The sequence below is a fragment of the Haemaphysalis longicornis genome, unplaced genomic scaffold, assembly GCF_048455015.1.
Source record: "Haemaphysalis longicornis isolate Haplotype H1 unplaced genomic scaffold, Haemaphysalis longicornis Haplotype H1 scaffold_16, whole genome shotgun sequence".
Lineage (NCBI taxonomy): Eukaryota > Metazoa > Arthropoda > Arachnida > Ixodida > Ixodidae > Haemaphysalis > Haemaphysalis longicornis.
The window spans coordinates 20,433,546-20,440,547 of record NW_027526266.1 but is presented as its reverse complement, the minus strand read 5'-3'; positions in this window follow the sequence as shown (position 1 = coordinate 20,440,547).

The following is a 7,002-nucleotide window of genomic DNA, read 5'->3' as shown; positions in this document are numbered from 1 at the left end:
AGATAACGCCAGCCAAGACTGAAGACTGCGCAGATTGCGATAACGCCAGCCAAGAATGAAAGGGTTCCGTTTATCACCTTTGCCTGCGCCTCCACCCCGTTTGCAAACTAAACATCGTACACCGCAGGCACGTCATAAAAGGCCGGAGCATTCCGCGGGTACTCACCGCCTTGCATGCCTAATCATGATAACGGGAATTGCACTTCGCACTTCAACATCTCGGAGTACGGATGTGCTAGAAGAATTCTGCCAAATGAAACTGCGTAGAAACACGATTGCGTCTAAATGTTCTATACAAACATGCCTGCGTACTGCTGCTGCTAAAAAGTAAACAATTCATTTTCAGTTAATTAGGCTACTGATATCAATGTTTTCCCCATCATTTTGTGTGCCCCGGGGCTTAGAACCTCAAAGTAGATGCGGCCTTTACGTACATCCAGGCACGTAAAAAAAGAAACCTCTCGACGTAACCTTTATCACTCTCTGTATATGTATGAAGAGACTTGCACGAACAAAGAGTTGTTAAGACAGCAAGCTCTAGAAGCTTTCAAAATTGTCTTTTTCTGAAAAATATTGGCCTAAGATGGAAAACAGTGGCTATTCTTTAGAGTGCGAACAGCTGGGTGCCTCTCGCTGCCAACTCGCTACCCCCTACTCAGTCCCCGTACCTACGCCGAGAGATGGCACGGTGCACCCTCACTTCACATTTCATCTGCCCTCGCTGCGACCCATAGCGAAAAGTAATACGTTTGAATTACGGACGAGTATGGTTGAAGTGCATTTGAAGTAGGCTTTGTGTTTTTACATGCAATTAAGTGCATTAAAATGTATTTTGTCAATTTTTAATAAATATTGAAAATAGATTTAAAAAAAATTGGAACAAATACAGTACTTTTAGGTACCGTAACAGTAGATCAAGAATGCACTTAACCTAACGAATGTGTGCTAAAGTTATTCAGAATATAAATAAAAAGCAGTTTTTTTTCGCAAAACAATCACAGTGTAATTGCGCTGTAAATATATTTCTAATACTATAAATAAATAGGTTTAGATCAGCACTCTGAGAATACCTTAAACGTATGCATACAAAGATACTGCCAATATATTCGACATATATTTCAAGTGCCTTTTATGTTTGAGGAACGGAAACGGTAGAAATACGCCATGAATACAGCAATATATTAATTTGAAATACATTTTGAACTTATTAGATACCTTGGCCAAGTGACATTTCGAGTACACTACAGGTGCTTCTCTAGTTACTGGATCTTAAAATTCACGACAACCATGTCTCAGGGACCGGAGAAAAATAAATTTCAAGTAAATAAACGTAATGCTAAATTTGTTTTTCTCAATGTTGTTCGTTACATGCAGCAGCAGAAACTGAGGAAGATACGTCCGGTTATGGCGCTGTCTAAGGGAAGCATACAAATAAAAGCTGTGTTTTAGAGAGACCCTCAGCGTACAAATATGTAAGCGGCGGTGTTTCGGAGCAGTCGGCAAATCAAAAAATCTAATTTAATGGTAATATATGTCTATGAAGAAACTTGCACTTCGCGATCGCTTTTATGACAGTATCGCTGTGCAGGCTTTGAAAACTTTCTTTTTCTGATATATGTTGGCCTTGGATGGACGACGCTAACGATGCTTACGAGCGCGAGCAGCTCGGCACGTGAAACTGCCGCTGACTACATCGTCCTCAGTTCCGGGTACCTGCGGCGCGGGATCGCACGGTGCACCCCAAGTTCATGTTTTGGCTGCCCTCACTGCGTTTCTGCGACATGTCCTGTGGTTCACAAGTTTTTGACTTCCTCAACAGGCGGTCGTCGTGCGGACGCAGTCTTTACTTGGACCGGGCGTTGCAGCGGCGTTTGTATCAGGATTGGGGATTAGCCAAGGTAAGCGCGATTTACCAGCTATGTGCGTGTAAGCTGTCGCACAACAATTCATCGATGAATGTTTGCCTTGCCGTTGAAAAGTGTTTATGACTCCCCTTATGAAACTCGCACGCGGTTCATAAGGCGTACTTCCACCTGCGGGCAAGATTTCATACCGTAAGTACTGCGTGCAAGGGAATGCGCTCACAGATCAACGACAGCAAGGACACGTTTAAAAAAAGTATTTTAGCGCCTTTCTTTCTGAGCCTATTTTTTTAATTCGGGTCCTGTAGAGTGGTCGTGTGACTGTTGCTATGAGTTTTCTTGTAAATCCAGTTATTCCGTTCTTATCTAATTGAGGACTAAGACTTGCAGTAAACACAGAATAGCCAAGAACGTTTTCAGTGCAGCCTGTTCACAGAAAGTCCGCCATTCATGCTTACGCGATTGAAAAATTGGCGACGTGTATCTAGAGAGAAATCTTTTTTGCTGTTCGCAGTAGCCGCTCACAGGCGCACACGTTCACAGCCCTACAGGGCAAGAACCCAGTCTGTTGGATACATGCATCCACGACTAATGCGTATGGCGGGGCCGCATGGCGAGAAGCCGAGTAGCCTGCCGTGCAATTGAACGCAGTTAGCCATTTTTGTCGGTCGTCGCATGTCACCATTCTTTCATATAAAGCCAAAAGTCATGAAAGAGTTTATTCCGCTTGTTTGGAAGTAACCAAAAGTGTTAAATGCGACCCACGTAATCTTCGGCACAAGTGACTGTCGCGACACTAAGTTGCTTGTGCAGGCACTTATAATGATTTATCCATATACGACAAACTGTACAAGAGTCACCGGTAAGTTTCTGCAGCCTTTTGTCATCAGTTGCCATTCGTACTGCCACCGAGAACTAATAACTAGCAAAGAAGGAATTGAGAAGGGGGGTGAGGCACCCAGTTGCCAGCATGAAACCCTGCGGTTCCCGGCACGGGTTTCCCATACGGCCGTGTTCGTTTCTCTGTTTATTCAATCGCTCCCCCAAAATTTCCTGAAACTTCACGACCTTCCACCCTTCTTCTTTTGTGATTAATAGCAGCTTCTTGCCTCCTCCCGGCATTATTTTCGTAGTGTATTGACGCCTTGCACGTGTGCACTATTGGGGAGGCCCTTGAGACAGTTGTTGTCGAGTGTGAATCCGCCTTTGATGATGATGCTGCTACTTAGCGGCTTCCCCTTCGTAGCGGGGTGGCGTTGCACGGCGGCTTTATTCGTAATGCCACTGTACAATCACCTCGATATATATAACAAATAATAAATAAAAACTAAGTACCTTTATAAAATTTTTGTGCTAGTCTGACTTCTTTATTCGCATGTATTCCCATATTGTTCTCTGCTCTTTTCCCACCAACGTTCCAACCTAATTTTGCTAACCTCTAGTGCTGTCCAATTGACTTTTCCGTTAGCCTTAAAGCTTAGGGCTTCGGGAAGCTCTCTCTCATTGAAGACTGCACGGACACTTTTGCACTCCCGGTTACACTATGTTGCATGGTTTCTGGCTTCCTGCCGCAGCCTGCGCACAGTTCTTCCTGTACCGGCTTGCGGATAAGCGTTTTTGACTGCACGTAACCCGTCCGGGCTTCAGAAGGCAATGCTCTCTATTTGGTACTATCGAAGAATTTTTCCATTGTGATCTCCTGCTTCCCGATCCTGTAGATATTGAATTCTTTGCGTCGATCCTCCTTTTCTAAGTCGTTGTCCCTGATTCTGTTACATCATTTTTTATTGCCTTGATCGTTTCCCCTACACTTGCAGGTTTCGTACACTATGCCCTGTGCCTTCTGGTTCTTTTCCTCCAGTGTGTGTTTCCTCGCTTTTTATGTAAAGACACCGTACACATCAGTCGCCTATCCCTGGTCATTAATATTTTAAAGTCGTTCTTCAAAACATATTCGACTTTGTGCTTCTCTTATTTCAACAAAGGCCCCTCCGATGTCTGCCTGCACTGCCTCGTTTGTGTTTTTACTGTGTGCTCCTAAGGATAATCGACCTACCGCCCTCTGATTTGCTTCTAGCCCAGACTGAATCTCTGATTTGACACAGACTACTGCGTTTGAAAAGGTGAGTGCTGGTACCATTACTACTTTTAAGATTCCTCTCACTACTAGCTATCTGTTATGTCCCCACAGTGCTGTATACTTGGTGATAGAGGCGTTTGGTTTGCCTTTCATTCTGAAATGCTCCACATGAGTTCTTATATACGCCTGACATTCGTTTATTCATATGTCCAGATGTTGGTAATCCGTTACTCAAGGTATTGCTGCTTGTTGAACGAATACCGATTTTTTACGGGCGTTGTCAATAAAAACCCGAACTCTCGACTTTGCTGTGCTAAATTCTAACCCCAGTGCAGTGGCTTCTTCCCCACACATATCTGTGAGCTGTTGTAAACGTTGTTTGCTATCTGCCAGTAGTACTAGGTCATCTGCGTATATCGGTACCGGGATATGTTGTTGCACTTCCTGTCCTTTGCGGCCATAACACCGATTGAAACCCATTTTACTGCCTTCAAGCTTTCTTTCTAGTCTTGCCATGTACAACATCCCATGCACATATGCAGCGTGCCTTTTTTATTGCGCTGTGGCGGCCTCTGGTTGCACCGCCACGAACCGATATGGCAGGTGTACAGTTAGCCGTCACTGTAGCGGAAGGAGTTTCAGGGCTGTGCTGCTAGTTCCTTATTAGGTGCGACGCATCCCTTCCTCTGAGGCATGTCCCTCCTGCATCAGCGTCGGCGTCGGCGGCGTCCACACGCCACCTGTGCATGCGCGCCTCTCCTCCGCTCTTCTCTCCGGCAGCTGTGCGCAACAATCTCACTCCGTCTCATTATCACAAGCAACAGCTGCGTGCGCGCGTTTCGCTCCACTCGCGTCTGCTCCGGCGCGCAATTGCACGCATGCGCGACTCTCCTCCGCTGTCTCCTCTCCTTCAGGCGCTGTAAATAAAAGCGGGTAGCGCGCTGCGGCGGTTGAGTCAGCGCCCGCTCTCGTTCGACGCCGCATGCCTTTGCTTGACGACTCCGTGTTTGACTTGATTCTTCCGATGAAGACGTGATGGAAGCGAGGGTCCCTTCAGCGAGTGGGCTGACACAATCCAATACCAGCGTCAGCGCGAACGCTCAAGGCAACGTTACGACCAATTGAAACCACCGACGCGTCGCATCACATCAGGGTTTCCTCGCGGGAAGATGGGCGTAATTTTTTGTTTTAAGTGAATTGAATAGCAAGCGTAAAGCTGCAAAAGGAATAACGATGCTGGAAGACGTATGCTTTAAACGTGGGAAACATCTGAACAAGCGCATGACGCTCGTTTCTTCTTGTAGCGATTTCGCATGTGTCAGTACCGGATGGTGGCCCGCTGAGGCTAAGGGATGTTCTCACGCCATTCATTTTTTTATCCCTTAAAAGGGAGGGGTGAGGGATATCGGCATCTGTCAGACAGAAGCATAAACACGAGCACCTAATGTGTCCTTTATAAAAATCATTCCGTGATGCTGGTATGTGGATTTCAGCGAAGCAAAAATTATACGTGGCCACAGATGAGTTCGATTCCGCCGTTTTTCTTTTTTCACTCTCTCTTATCATAACGAGCATGAATGCATGTGCAGAGAACCCTTGTGGGCGTCTTGACCGACGCAAGCAAAGTCCAAAGCAGCCAAAGTACCAATGTATCTTAGAAAATTGCTTTTATAGTGCATTTCTATTCGTAACTGCTGTTGTTCATCCTAGTCGCACGATTACACTTCGAGCCAAACTTTCAGCGAATGCCAAACTGTCAGTTTGGTATTCGTTCATACCTTTTAAGCAGTGACAATATCGCAGGCCAAAAAAATGGTGCACAGGAACTACATTTCTACTAAAATCGCAAGCTCCTCGCCATTTGGACCAGCAGTGGAGGGTCGTATGCAAATTACCAGAAAAAAATTGATCACTTCCGGCAAGCATGCCAGGAAAAAAAAGAAGGTCCCTCAGAGGATTCGAACCATCATACCGGAGCGGTGCGGTGTTTCTGACGCTCTAGACCACTCGGCCACGGGCGCAGCAAACAGCAGCCGGCTTGAATGCAGCGGACACAAAGCGGAGGCTTGTCTTTTGTTTTGCACCTCACTGAAACCGTTTTTTTTTTGTGGTATACCTGGCACAGAAACGGATCATTTTTTGAATAGCGATTGTCCACTAAGCGTCTCTTGAATCCGCCCCCTCCCCCGAATAACTGATAAGCATACCATGAACTGCGCTACTTTCATTACGCCAGGCAATACGATTTTAGCTTCAAGCTGATCACGAGTCCACCCATCGACAAAAATGTGCTCTTCGTAAGATATTTTACACTTTACGATAGAAACATTGCTTCGTTTTGATTCATCCTTTCCTAGATTAAGTTGAGTAAGTCTTCTGGACTTGACATGCCGTAAATTTTCTACAAGCGTACCAGCTGTGTACGCATATAAAGCTTAGGTTTAGCGAAGTCAGCGGAGCGTCGCTAGCCTTGAAATACGGATCGAATACCTAGTGTGAAGGTCTCTTCGTTGACCTAACGAAGTTTATTATTCTCTACGAACTAAAAAATAGAGGCACATTCATCGCGGCCCGAATCTTGTCGGGTCCTGACGAGCCGCCTTGGTCAACAAACCTCTGATACCACAGCAACTCTCGGTCGGTCGGTGTGTTCGTATCGTCGTAGGGGTAATATGACAAGGCGATCTCTGGATTTGGCGTGCAAGCCGATTGTCATCACCGATGGTGTGAATAGCTGGTGTGACTGCGACGGGACGCAGAATAGGTGTTTATGCACGGTGCCGTGGCGGACAGTTCCTGATTTGTTCATTCCCGTTTTGGGGTTGCGGGTGTCGATAGAAACAAAAATTTCGCCTCTCATGTTCTGCCTTGCCGACAGTTGTGTTTGTAAAACGTGGTGCATATTGTTTTTTTCTGTGGGGGCCGATCCCGGTCGCATCTCTCACTACACGAGCCCAGATACAGCAGCAGACGGCAGTGGGGTCGCCGTGGAGCAGACCAGCCGATCCCTGCCATACTGTTCCAGCCCTCCATTGACAGTGCCATCCTCATGCGCAGAAG